Genomic DNA, 14,447 nt, shown 5'->3' on the forward strand with positions numbered 1-14,447 from the left:
GGCTTGGGCATCGAGGGGGGAGCTGACGAGGGCTGCCCAGAGAGCATGCCAGGTGTCCTTCATCATGCAACAAATGCTACAACATCAGGAACTAGGGCACCTGTGCCGATAAAGACCTTGGAGGTCGTCAGAGAGGTCACATCGCCTGCCCAGGTCTCCTTGCTTCCAGCCTCCTGCTCCTTCACCAGCAAAACCAACAGCCCTTTGTGTTCTGTCGTTACTGATCCTCACACAAACAACCCATCAACGTATTTCAGACAAGGAACCTGAGGTGGAGAGAGTTGGACCAGCTTGCCCAAGCCCACATAGTCAATCGGCAACAGAGATAAGATACGTCCTAGGTCTTAAAGGCTGCACGTGCCGCCTTGTCTGGCTGCCGGCCTCGCTGCTTACAAAGTCTCCGCAACTGACACAGCCCGCAGGAAATCAACGCAGCACAGAGAGTGTAAACAAAGAATTTTTAAGGGAAATAAAGTCCCAACAAACCATTCAAGTTTTGAAGCATCTCATCTACTGACACGAAATTTAACCTGCTGAGCTGAGTGCGGCCCAAACCTGGTCCATCTTTTGCCAAACTGCTTAAGGCCCTTCTGTCCACGCACAGTCGAATATAAACTTCTACCATCTGTTGCTGCCCTGGGAACTGAGAGAATCAATAGAAATAATGTATGCCCTTGCGAAGCTTAATATTGTGCGTCTCCTGTGACAACCCTCCCTTCTGACAAACGCATGCAATCCCAGCTCCAATCTGAACACGACCAGATCAGACCAACCTTGGAAAGTCAGCTGTCATCTTGCTGAAACTTTTCTCTCAGTTACGTTTCTCCATCAATTTGTCAAACGTATTATTAAGGGACTACAATCTGTCTAGCGTTCTCATGACAAAGGTAAGACCCTGTGCTCTGCTCTCAAGTAGTTTGCAATTCGGATTTTCTTCTCCCTTCTCCTGGATACCCTACATCTTTTTCTTGACTGATGTGGTTTTAGAAAACAGGACACATTTACAAACACATGAAGCTGACTGCATGGCACCCGTCACTCAGTAAGAAAGGCAGAGGGTGCCCATTCAGACGGCTGGGCTAACTCGCCTGGGTCCTGACCTGGATCACCACATCGTGGCAGAAATGTAACCTTCTCCACGACGCCCTCCTGAGAGCAGTCAGCTGTGTGCCGCTGACTCTGCGGGTAGGACATTACGCATTACAGCAGCATTTGTGCGAGTATTTCCAGGTCCAGCTGCAGCCTTGTGGCCACAGCTGAAGTCTCAATGCCTTCGGCTTGCACAGTGGGAGACGGAGTCAGCTCTGGTGATCCCTGATCTGAGCCTAGTGCCCATGGGAGCTTGTCAAAGGCCCTCAGAGCAAATCATGTTTCCCCTGGCTGGGGCTTGATTTCTTTGCTTTAAAAAAGGATTTTTTAGTATTTACTATAGTAAAATTAAGTACTTTCAAATTTCTGCCAGATCCCCTGGAGATATATGGTTTACTGAAACAAAACAAATGTGACATTTGAAAGGCAGGAGACCCAGACTGTAGTCCCTGGCCCACTACTGACGCACTGGGCGGCTTCAGGCAAATAACTTAAACACATTATTTTCAATAAGCACAGAGTGGGCACTTGGCAGGTGGGTAGTGCCCTGAGGTCTGAGGGTGGGTCCAGTGGTGAAACTAGGTCAGTGAAGACAAAGCCCTTTGCTGGGATCCATTGCCCAATGTGGCGTTTTGTAGCTGGGTTCAAGGTGGACACAACACAATGTGACCCTTAAATGCCTGAATTCTTGAAGCTAAAGGAGCTGAGAGAAACCTGTCACTTAAAGAAGACAATACTGCGTAAGAGCTAAGAACACAGCTTCTTTTTTTTTTTTTTTTTTTGAGACAGAGTCTCACTGTGTTGCCCGGGCTAGAGTGCTGTGGCATCATCCTAGCTCACAGCAACCTCACAGTAACCTCAAACTCCTGGGCTCAAGCGATCCTCCTGCCTCAGCCTCCCGAGTAGCTGGGACTACAGGCATGTGCCACCATGCCTGGCTAATTTTTTTCTATGTATTTTTAGTTGTCCAATTAATTTCTTTCTATTTTTAGTAGAGACGGGGTCTCGCTCTTGCTCAGGCTGGTTTTGAACTCCTGAGCTCAAACAATCCGCCCGCCTCGGCCTCCCAGAGAGCTAGGATCACAGGCATGAGCCACCGCGCCAGGCCAGAACACAGCTTCTAAGAAGCAGACTCCGTGGATCTGAATCCCGGGTCTTCCATTTATGAGCTGTAGTTTCCTCATCTGTAAAGTATGAATACACAGAACCTACTTCCCACAGATTATGATAAAGATGAGTTAATACAGGTTAAGTAAGCAATCCATTCAGTGAACATTAGCTATTAACCAAAAGCTAACAAGCCACTATAATCAAATATAATAATTAATGTATAATATTTTTTCAGTTTACAAAGCAATTTTTTTTTTTTAGAAACAGGGTCTCGCTCTGTCGTACAGTGGCATGACCTAGCTCACTGCTGCAGTCTCAAACTCCGGGGCTCAAGCAATGTTCCTACCTCAGCCTCCCAAGTAGCTGGGACTATAGGCAGGCACCACCATACCTGGCTAATTTTTAATTTTTTTTGTACATACAAGGCCTCACTTTATTGCCCAGGATGGTTTCGAACTCCTGGCCTCAAGTGATCCTCTTGCCTCAGCGTCCCAAAGTGTTGGGATTACAGGCGTGAGCCACCATGCCCGGCCTACGAAGCAAATTTCTCTATCATTTGGGACTCCATGAGAGAAGTAACAAGATCCAGCCTCATACAACCCTTTAGAGTTGGCAAAACACTTTCCCTATTTTCTTTGACGGTCATATTCTCCTCATTTATTCCCTTACAAGTCACATTTCAGCAAAGTGACCCGGCAGCTTTGGGGAAAAAGCAAATCAAGAACAACACCAGATAGACCTTTAAGAAATAAAAAAAAAAAACAAAAAACCTGTTAAGATAAAAATCTCAATTGATGGGGTAAATAGTGTTCTAAAATAAGCTGGAAGGATAATGCTTTAGATGCCATCTAAATGCTGATATTTCCATCTCAGACGTCTCTCCTGAATAACAGATTTGAATACCCACCTGCCTACTACTCAACGTTTCCACTGGATTTCTAACAGAGTTCTCAAATTCAACATATTTAAAACTGAATTCCTTGTTTCCTATCCCCCTCCTCCCATAAACAAGATAGTGGATAAATTGTGATATAGTCACACACTAGAACATTACAGCAATGTATGTGAAGAAACTATAGCTATATCCGACAACACGGATGAATTTTACAAACATAATATGGAGGAAAAACTCAAGTTCCAAAAAGACCACAAAGAATGTGATACCATTTTTACGTGTCTCAAAATGCCTTTAGGAATGCACATTTATGTGATAAAAATATATAAACTTCTTTTAAAAAATCAAGAGATTATAAATTTCAGAATAGTGGGGAAGGAGGAGAATGACAAGAACAAGGTACACAGAGAGACCCCAAAGTATTCGTAATGTGCCGATTCTCAAATTAGACGCTGGGTCACTGGAGCACATTTTATAATTGTGCTTTAGGGTTTACTTATATGTTACACATAATCTTTTCTACATATCGAATAATCAACAAATTAAAAAGACAGAAATGCCATCCACAAAAATGAACCGTGTTGAAAGTAATTCATATTTCAAAACAGCAAACTAAGTAATGAAGGAAAGTAAATCTTGCCAAAAATATGAGGAAATTCATTTACACTAATCAAGTTGGTTATGGGATATAATCACTTTAGCAAGGATGAATAAAACATGCATGTAATATGTGAATCAAATGCCAAGGAGAAAATGACCAGGTTTATATTAATAGATCAGAACAAATTTATTTAAGACTCTTTTTCCTATTTTGCCAGCTGAATTGATGTTACTTGTTTAGTGCTAATTGTTGAACAGGTGGAAAGTCTGTGGCCACACGGATGATCTCGTCTCCTGCACTGCTGGTCTCAGGCCTCTGGAGGTCAAGGCCATCCAGCACAGCCACACCTGCTGAAGGCCAGTGGCTTTAGAGATACTCTTCTTTCCTCTATTAGCACCAAGAGCAGAGAGTTTGCTGTAGCTAGACTCAGAATATTTTCTTCCTTCTAGAATTCTTAAAATGAAGAAAGTATCGGAGACTATTTTAGGAGGAAGTGATTGAGCTCAAAGCAACACCAGGCATGATGTGCCTTGTTTGTTTATCTGTTTGAACAGGCATAAAACAAAAAGAGGCCTGTGTATTTCTTGTCTTTTTATATAAGAGCTGGACCTATTTGAATGGCCAGGGAGGAGAAGATAGTTTGATTTAGATTTGGCACAGGTTTAGGGGAAGAAATGTCTTTGTAGCTGGTCCTAAATATTATGGTAACTCGGACTGCGTTAGTCACCAAGGGAGAAGTTGCCACATGTTATAACAGAAGCCATTAGGTTTGGCAAGAAAGAGAATGAAAGAATTAACAATTCAAGCAACACCACTTCTCCATCATGGCGGAGATGTGCTAGCCAGTCCTACTGCCTGTGACTGTCTTCCTTTCCCACGGCTGATCAAATCAAGCACTGCCCTTTCAAATTAGTCTTCACCATATTCTGAAGAATACAAAATGTAGAAGTTAATTTTAATTTCTAATGAATTCTTAAAGAGAACTTTTTCTTCCTCCTTGCTAAAAAAAGAATAAAAAATTCAGAATAGATATTCAAAATGAGGAGTGACAGCAAAAATTCTGAGTTTGAGAAGGTTGAGAGGGTGCATTTTTCAAATGTATTAATGTTATAGCTACAAGAAGATACAAGGCAGTCTTCTGTTTTGATGTATGCTCCACCGCTCCCCATTTAAATTTTTTAGAATTACATTCTTGCCTGTCTCTGTCCTGCTATTTTGACTGGTCATTCCCAAACATAAACTGCAGCTTCTCAAAGCCAAGCAAAGGTGCCAGTATGGCACAGAGCCGGCTGTTAATGAGTTTTTACTGAGTGAATCTGCATTTTTGCATGGCCTTGGTTTGAACATACATTCTAATGCTTCTTACAACAAACAATAATGGAGTTTCTACCAGGTGTTTTTAGATGAAATAAAATGACAAAAGAAGACATAAAACTTAGCTCACAAAATGAGTATGCACACAGACTCATATATTTCATGTATGAAACACACAAGCCCAGAGGCTAATCTTCTAGACCATGCCATCTTTCTTACAGAGTAAAAAAGAAAATTCACATTATTTACTTTAGCTCTGCCAGAAATCATCATCATATACTTGCACAATTAAAGACAAGAATATAAGGCAGATGGAGGCAGATGTTGCCTAATTCTGATTTACATTTTTTGGTCAAGTTTATCATAATTTACTATTTCTAACAGGAAAGATAAACTTATATAATGGTACTGAATCACCAGATTTCAGTTATGAGAAGCAAAGGAAATAAACCTTGAGGGGGAAAAAATGGTACAAAATATAAACAGCTACTTGGATGTGATCACAGAGAACAGAATGAGTCTGTGAGTCGCTCAATATACAAGCCATGTGCCATGTAACGACATTTTGGTCAATGACGGACTGTGTATACAATAGTGGTCCCATAAGATTATAATGCGGCTAAAAAATTCCTATCACCCAGTGACACTGTAGCTGCTGTAATGCTGTAGCACAACGCGTTACCTTTTCTATGTTTAGGTATGTTCAGATACACCAGTACTTACTACTGTGCTACAACTGCCCACAGCATTCAGTACAGTAACACGCTGTACGGGTTTATAGCTCAGGAGCAACAGGCTGTGCCACGTAGCCTAGGAGCGTAGTAGGCTGTAGCACCTAGGTTTGTATCATTACACTGCGTGATGTTCACACAGTACCACACTCACCTAACACCTTTCTCAGAATGTATCCTTGTCGTTAAGTGACGCATGACTGTACATGCATCAAGCACCTACTATGTGTCAGGTACTACACTTGGTAGGTGCTGAGGTATGGTGGTGAACCCAATGGAAAAAAGTACCTGCCTTCACGGGGTTCAGAGTCTACCAGCGAAGAGTGGTGGGCAGCGGGGGTACCCAGTATAGGCACAGCAGAGTGCTGGCTTGAAAGCATTTGGTGAGGTTTAATCCTTGTTCTGCTACTTACCTTGGAAATATTACTGAACTCCTTAATCACTGCTTCCTTTATGTGTAAAATGAGATGATAATGCCAGCCTCTTTGGGCTGCTGAGAAGACTCCAGGAGACAATGTTTATAAAGCACTTACAACACTACCAGGCCACAATGAGCCCAATAAATGACAGTCACGATGGTTATTCCCTCAGAGAACCATGGGACACACACAAAGAAGTTTGCTATTTCCTTACTCAAACACATCCTAAGATGCTTGACAAGGAACCAACCCACATCACCACTTTATCACATTCCTGCATGACCCTGGGCAAATCAGATGTGTACCAGTGTCACCAGCCTAGGCAGGAAAGTCTAGTTGCTAAAAATACACTCTAGCAGGTTTACAATGTTGCTATAATGGGAATGTTTTCTGTTTTTCAAGGAGGTGAGATGCATTATTGGATGGCCTCTTAAAAAATAACTTATAAGCATTTTCTCTGTCAGCACAAGCCCTGCCAAGAGTACCACTACCATAATGAATGTTCTGGATAGCTCCAAAGGGAGAGGTGGAGAGTTGTGCTCAGGACATCTTAAACTGAGAAGCAGTGGAGTAAGCAAGAGACAATCTCTGGAGCCAGGCTACCTGTGACCCAAGCCCAGCTCTACCACTCATTAGCTGTGCAGCAATGACTACGTTGCTCACTGGGACCCCGGTGTTTAAAATCTGTAAAATGGTGGCCAGGTGTGGTGTCTTACACTTGTAATTCTAGCACTTTAGGAGGCTTTGGGAGGATAGCTTGAGCCCACGAGTTTGAGACCAACTTGAGAAAGAGTGAGATCCCATCTCTACAAAAAATGGAAAAATCAGCGGGGCATGGTGGCGTGTGCCTACAGTCCCTGATACCTGGGAGGCTGAGGCAGGAGTCTGAGGTTGCAGTGAGCTATGATGACGCCACTGACTCTAGCCTGGGTAACAGAGCAAGACCCTATCTCGAAAAAAAAAAAAAAAAAATCTATAAAACGGGAATAATATTAGTCCCTATCTGACTGGGTAGTTGTAAGGATTAAAATCACTAGCACCTATAAAGCAATTAGAGCAGTACCTGACATAGAGAAAAGATCCCACACACGTTAGCAATAATCAGGCACGGCAAAACCAGGAGCTTTATCACCTTGCTGATGAGAACATGAGGGCCAAACAGCAAGAAAGCAACTAACTACAGCAGAGGAAACCCGGGTTTTCTCCTTGGCTCTCCCATCAACTTTCTGCATCCCCACGGGTACATCACATCCCTTCTGTATTTCATTTTTCTCATCTATACGACAAGCAATATACAGTACACCAAGAATGCCTAGAGAGGCCTGATGCAGCTTTTTGCTAATATCAACAGTAGCAGAACAATTTAAATTTCGGTATCTTCCCATCTGTACTAGTCAGGGTTCTCCAGAGAAGCAGACCCAACGGGGGGGGGGGGGGGGCGGTGTGCACACGCTCATGCGTGTGTGTATGTGAGAGAGAGAGAGAGAGAGAGAAGGAATCGGCTCGTGCAATTACGAGGACTGGCAAATCTGAAATCTGCAGGGCTTGCTGGAGATCTAGGGAAGAGTTGATGCTGCGCTTTTGAGTCCGAAGGCAGTCTGGAGACAGAATTCCTTCTTCCTCGAGAGTACTTTCTCTTAAGGCCTTCAACTGATTGAGATGAGGCCCACGTATATTAAAGGATCATCTGCTTCACTCATGGAGACATCTAGACTGGTGTTTGACCAAATATCTGGGTACCGTGGCCCAGCCAAGATGACACATAAAATTAGCTACCCACTAATCTTCCAGAAGCGGTAGTGCACAGATGGTTCTTCGCTGAGGGAGAAGCCACTAGACCACAGAGCAATTTAACTTTCTGTTAGAGACAAGAAATTCAGACAAGGCACACTTGTCTTTGGAGGTGAACTCCGAGCGTGACACAGCTTCCGAGGCCTTCCTTGCTCTGGCTCCCGCCTACCTCTCTAGCCTCATCTCCTTGCGACTGTTCCCTCCGCTCCAGCCACACAAAGTTTTCAGTTCTTCTGATGTGCCGTGTTCCTCTCTCGCCTCTGGGTCTTAGGACATTATATTTCCCCTGCTCTGGAAATGCCTTTTCCCCACTTTCTATCTCAGCGCTCCTCGTCTGAATCTGAGGGTGAGCACTACAACTGCCTTGACAGGTTCCCTGACCCAACAAGGTCAGGGCCCCGGGTAAGCGTCCCTATGGCAAATCTGCACGTTCCCTTGCAACACACTCAACAGCCTGTCAGCTCTGCGAAGGAGGACAACTATGCTGCTGTCGTTCACCACTGGATGAATCATTCCCACTGCCAACGTGGTCCAGGAAGACACTCAACAACCACCTGCTGAATAAAAGAGCAACAGAGGGTTTCTAACCTTGTCCCTGAGATTCAGCTCACATCTCCAGCCACTGGAGGGACACCAAAATGTCGGAATCTTACGAGCATCTAAACTGAATATAGCTCCTCCTGTCTCTCACATCTGCTGTCTTCCAAACCCAGTACAGTAGAGAGAACATAGGCTTGAGGGGCAGGAATGCCTACACCAAAATCCCTGTTCTGCATCCTATTAGCTATACAATTTTAGACCAACTGCTAACTTTCTCTGACCCTTAGTTTTCTCATCTCTGAAATAAGGATGAAAATATCAACCCCAAGGATTAGAAGAGATTAAATGCTATGATACCTGTGAAATGCCTGGCAGACGGCCCAGAAGTAGTAAGTGGCACCTGGGTTCAAAATTCTGGAGCTGTTTGCTTCCCTCTCTCCCTCCCCACCAGCCAACCCCTATCATCTGGGCAATTCCTAAATCCCATCTCCTGAACCTGTCTCTTGTTCTCCAATCTGGTGGTTTCCCCTTGCTCAGGCCCTTCTCACCTCTGTCCTGGACCATCACACCAGCTCCAACAGGCTTCCTGGCTCAGCTTATTTCAGTAACCAAAACCACCCACACACTGGTACCAGACTAGGTTTCTTCAGGAGAGATCCTATTGCCGCTCTCCGGACCAAAATTCTTCCCAACTGCTCCCCAATGACTTAGTCTTAAGTTTAAATCGCTGAGTCATATGACACTCAAGGGCTTCCTGGTTTTGGCCTCCGGGACCCTTGCTACCTTATCTCCTCCTTAGTCACTTTTACACACACTCTCGCCCTGAAGCTACGAATCTGTTACTGCCCACTTGGTACCCTGGTACTTCCCACCCATCTATGCCTTTGCTCATGTTTCCCTGGACAAGGACACTCTCCCTTCCAAGTCCTCAAGTCCAACGCTACCTTTCTTGCAATGCCCAGCTCAAATGCTCTTTATCCATGAAACATTTCTTGATCAGCCCAGCCACAGATAGGCTTTCTTCTCTACAAACTTGTGGTTTGTTTATTTCTGTCTCTACTGTTTATACACTGATCTTTCTCTGCATTTATTCTAATCGTTATCTGTGCACATAACCTTAGCTTCAAGCTCTTCCAGGGTGGCGTCATGTCCCAGCCCACACTGTCAGGCTCAGGAAAAGTGCCCAGTGAGTGGTGGCTCCATGTACACACCCGCAGGGCGCTACTGAGCATCACCAGCCTTCAGTGTGTGCAGTCAATCAGCTCAGCCTCCTGATCAGCTCCTGCAACAGTGTCTGCCATAGAGCCACATGCCACAAATAATTGTTAAATGTAATTACCCACCAAGGGAGATCCACTATTGGCTGTAGGACAGAAACTCTGTCCTGTGGAATAGCACATGGAAGGGGCCTTTTCTCTCCCCACACTTAGGGATGCAAGAAAGCTTCAAGCTCACTGTCTCCCATAGGCTATATGGCTACTCGTGGCAAAAAACATGACATGTAATGCTTTGGCGTATTCAGTATGTCAAAACGACCCGGTTTTAACATGCAAAGAAGACTCATTCCTCAAAAGAGTCTTTGGAGAATACAAAGTGATTCTAACAATGTCCCAAACCTTTCTGGACCTCACCTTTTGTAGAGCCACATCTTCTTTTGGTTTTAAAAAAAAGACTTACAGAACAAAAAGCCTTTCAACTAACTGAGTTATAGAATTTCGGAAATAAATCCCAGTCTGCTCATCCTTAAAATAAGAAAGGATTTTCTTCAGGGTTTTCATTTCCAAGATTTTATTCTGCAAGCCACTTTATAAATTGTGAACACAACAATCCTCTTTTTCCATCAAATCTTTTTCCCTTTTTAAGACAAAGTTTCGCTGTTGCCCTGGCTAGACTGCAGTGTGTCATCATAGCTCACTGCAACCTCCAACTCCTGGGCTCAAGTGATCCCCTGAATCAGCCTCCCAAGTAGCTGGAACAACAGGCATGTGCCACAATCATGCCCAGCTAATTTTCTATTTTTTGTAGAGACGGGGTCTCACTCTTGGTCACGCTGGTCTCGAACTCCTGAGCTCAAGTGATCCTCCCATCTCGGCCTCCCAGAGTGCTAGGATTACAAGTGTGAGCCACCACACCCTGCCTCCCTTTTAAAATTTTATTTTAATCCCCTCTGGGCTCTAGCAACACCACGTGCACTCTGTTATAGTACTTGTCAGTCTGTAGTGTTACTGTTTTATATGTCATTTATCTTACTAACCCATGTCTTTCTGGGATGCTAGATCCATGACCTGTCACTTTTGAATCTGCAGTGCTTTGGAATGTAGGAGATGGCTCAGGACATGTTTACATGTTTACAACATGAATCAGTGACTCAGAGCAGTTGTTTGATCGTCTGCCATATTCATCAGAGCTACTACTGGCTCTTTCCTACCTTCAAGGGACAGATTTCCCTTGAAATCTGCAGATAGTCAAAAGAAGACAGAAAGCTAAGGCAAGGGCAAACAAAAAGTTCAAAATATGTCCCTGGCAAAGGTGGCATCACTGCAGCTAACATGCATGCATATGTCTATGTGTCTTCTGCTATGTGAGTTAAAGTACTAATCACAGTACGTCAGAGTCACACTTCATAGACATGCTTCGCTTGTTTATTCAGTCCCCTTAAAATAAATACTGATGGGCAAAACCAAATTAATTTAAATCACACCTTAACAAGGATAGTCAAGTACCTAGTTGATTATCTAAAATTATTACATAAGAAAACTGAAAAAAACAAAAAGACCTGCCTGTTCAGCACGGCGCACCCCCTCACTGATTAGGAAGCAGCCCACCTTTCAGGTCTTATCCAGTCATACAACCAGTATCTTCAGAAACCTACACATGTTCTTCCCAAAATTCAACAACATCATCACATCATATTTCTAAGAATGTTCATTACAAGTTGGTGACAATTTTGAAAAAAGCTCTAAATGAAATGAGACACGTGACCCACATTTGAGCTTTCCATATATATTGTTAAGGGTTTAAGAAATACCATATTTCTACATCACTAAGAGAGTTCTAAAATCCAGCGTATTCTGGGAAGTCCATAAAAAACTCAATCTTTTTAGAAGACTGTTAACACTTTGCTTAAGTATAGAAAAACTGAAAATAAAAATAATTGAAAATTTTAGAATTTTTCAGTTATAAATACAGTTTTGATGAAAGATAGAACATATTATTTCATATTCTCTTAAATACTTTTAAAAGCAGCACATATTTGTTCTATTTACAAAGGTGAAAACTGAGGCAAGAAAGCTCAATCATTCTGTTGGAGTATTACTTAACATTTCAAAAGTAATTAAGCCATGACCTCAAACTAACTAAATTCTCCTTTAACATATTCTTATGAGAAAAGGGCCAAAAGACTTACTGTTTAAGAAAGATAAAACAAAGTGAATTATTTCAATGATTGGTCCCAAAGCTGCAGTGGACCGCTGGATAACTTGGACATCTGTCGCTATCCTTGTTCACGTTTCCCCTGGGATGACATGTATGTACCATAATTAACAGGTGCCCTTGGATTTTGGTAAGAATAATATTACCGCACATCCCCACATCTCCTGTACATAGCCATACGCTGCCATCTTCTGATGATGCCCAGTGGAGTATAAACATTTTTTCATGAAAAAGCAAAATCAATGAAAGTAAAGCTCCCCATTTTTCCTGCCAGGAGTGCCCTAGGTAACAAATGGGGCAGAGACACTAACACAGAGATAAACAATATTCTCAGACATAATTCAGGCAGAAGTTTAAACGGATAAATCCATGTTACAAACTTTTTTTGCAAGTGCCAAGCATGCTTATGTTACTATTCATTCTGAGATAGGCAGATCATCAATGACTTTCTGGGTCACTGACTTGGGAGAAAGCTGACTATAAAAAAGAGTGGGAGAAAAGTAAAAGGAGGGTTGCTTCCTTCCACCCCAGACCCCCCACTGCCTTGAATGAAAGAAAACAGACGGCAGCCACCCTCCCCTCTAATTAGGAGGGACAACTCAGAAGGGGACAAGTCCTGCTCACTTGGCACTATCTTTAGCAAGACCGTTGCGATGGTAATACTCTGCTCACTCGCCCTTGTTTCAAACTGCTCGTACTCTTGAATTTACAAACTGAATTTCTGCACATTTAATTGTGAAAAAAATTATAGCTCTGACCACAGTGCTATACATAAAGAAGATACTTAAATATGTTTGCTGAATTAATAATTCACAGACATTCATATGAGCAGCCTGGATTGTTTCAGATGAAATACAGCCGCCCCGAGCCCTATCATCACCACTTTGAGATAAAATGTGAATTCCCGTGACACGGAAGCTCCAACTTAAATTCACAAAACACTCCATACTAGGTTGAAAAATAAGACCTTGATTTCTGCTTTCCAGTTCTGCCTACAGTCACGCTGCCTCCTTTTACCTTCAAGGTGTTACTGTTCAAGTTGAAAAAAATCAGATCAGTCCATTTTATAAGGAAATAATTCAATTATAAATCACAAACCACATTTGTTTTGCACTTGCAAAACCACAGAACTTTGTATTAAAAATTAATCAAGCCAAGCAAGATCTCTGGAGACAGGATCAGAATTTTTTTAAAAAATGGAAAATAGAAGACAAGTGTCAGAATTAGGCTAGTGTAATAGAATCTTCTGTGTAGGTGATGAAGCCTCTTAATTATTTTCTAGAGGCTATGAAACACATTTTCCACAAATCTACAAGGCTCAAAACTTTCTAACATGAAGGAAAAGTTTAGTTGCTGTTGACCAGGTTAGGTCTCTATAACTTTTATCCCATTTTTAGATTAAGCCTGTTTTTATAAACATCATCAAGTAATTTGTATTCCGTCAGCTATTCCCTGATGGGTTTTTAAAGTGCAGCCTCCTGTCCGTGACCTCTTCCCACCTACTCTCTACACAGTTCCCACGCAGGGACCCCCTGCCTTCATACCTGCTTCCAAATGGAGATCGGGCAGAGAACTGGGGCTGTTTTGCTGGTTGTGCGCCTTCATGCTGCGTAAAAAGCCTGTGTCACTGTCATTTACCTAATGGCAAAGTTCTTGGACCATTTTTTTTTTTTTTAAAAAAACAAACTTTTTGTTTTCTCCCCAATAATAAAGTCCAATCTCTTCCTATCTCTAAAAAGCAAGCCAGCACACTAGATAAGGGAAGAGAGAAAAGATGAAAGAAGCAATTAGCTACTGAACAAACTCCATATCCTACTTCCCAACGAAGGGGAAAATAACTTGGCATTTGCCAGATATTGAGTGTCTAATAATGTTAGCAAGAAAAAACATGTAGGAGAAACTGACTAACAAAGAAACAAAACTTACTTTGTTTTCCAGCACAGTGGGCAGGTCGGCAATGAGGTGACGGCAATTGCTTTAAGGTCCCTGCTTTCACTTTACAAGCCGTGTTTGTGCTCACACCCAGGTTTCTGTGGAACTCCAAAACGTCTGTGCGTCTATGGATGCCCCGAGTTCACAGTTCATCTCAGAGACACTGAAGACACTTCTGAGGATCAGGAATCCCTAGGACAGCCCCAGGCGACCTCCGGGTGCCACGTGGCACCACGGCTGTTGTGACTACATACACAAACCAGGGACACCCACTTGTTAGCTCAGGAACCAGGCAGCCAGCAGATATCTGCTCAAATGCATGTCCAGAGACTCAAGCCTCTGGCATTCTCAGGTTCAAGGTTGGAAAACGCATTAAGATGAGAGCCACGCCACAGTCAGCAGTATTCTGGGCCATTAACTGTCTCGTACTTAAACGCCTTTCTAAGTAAGAGTCAAAGGCACAAAATTGGAAGGAATATTTTACTAGTGATTGTGACTTGCATTTGCCATGTTTTCAAAGTACTGGGTCATATCTTGTTCCCTAAAACTGTATTTAAGAATCCTAGATCAGAAGTATTTTTCAATTTCTTTGT

General features: G+C 42.8%; 1 pseudogene across 1 annotated transcript in view; it reads right to left on the reverse strand.

Annotated features, from left to right (window-relative positions):
* Positions 1 to 13,891, reverse strand: part of LOC105826770 — an 89,471-nt pseudogene extending 75,580 nt beyond the window's left edge. The window contains exon 1 of the transcript XR_001138326.1: positions 13,849 to 13,891. The product of XR_001138326.1 is annotated as a nucleoporin p54 pseudogene (transcript). The remainder of the gene's footprint in view (positions 1 to 13,848) is intronic.
* Positions 13,892 to 14,447: the final 556 nt, after the last annotated feature.

The sequence above is a fragment of the Propithecus coquereli genome, unplaced genomic scaffold (assembly GCF_000956105.1).
Source record: "Propithecus coquereli isolate 6110/MARCELLA unplaced genomic scaffold, Pcoq_1.0 Scaffold91, whole genome shotgun sequence".
In the NCBI taxonomy this organism is placed as follows: Eukaryota; Metazoa; Chordata; class Mammalia; order Primates; family Indriidae; genus Propithecus; species Propithecus coquereli.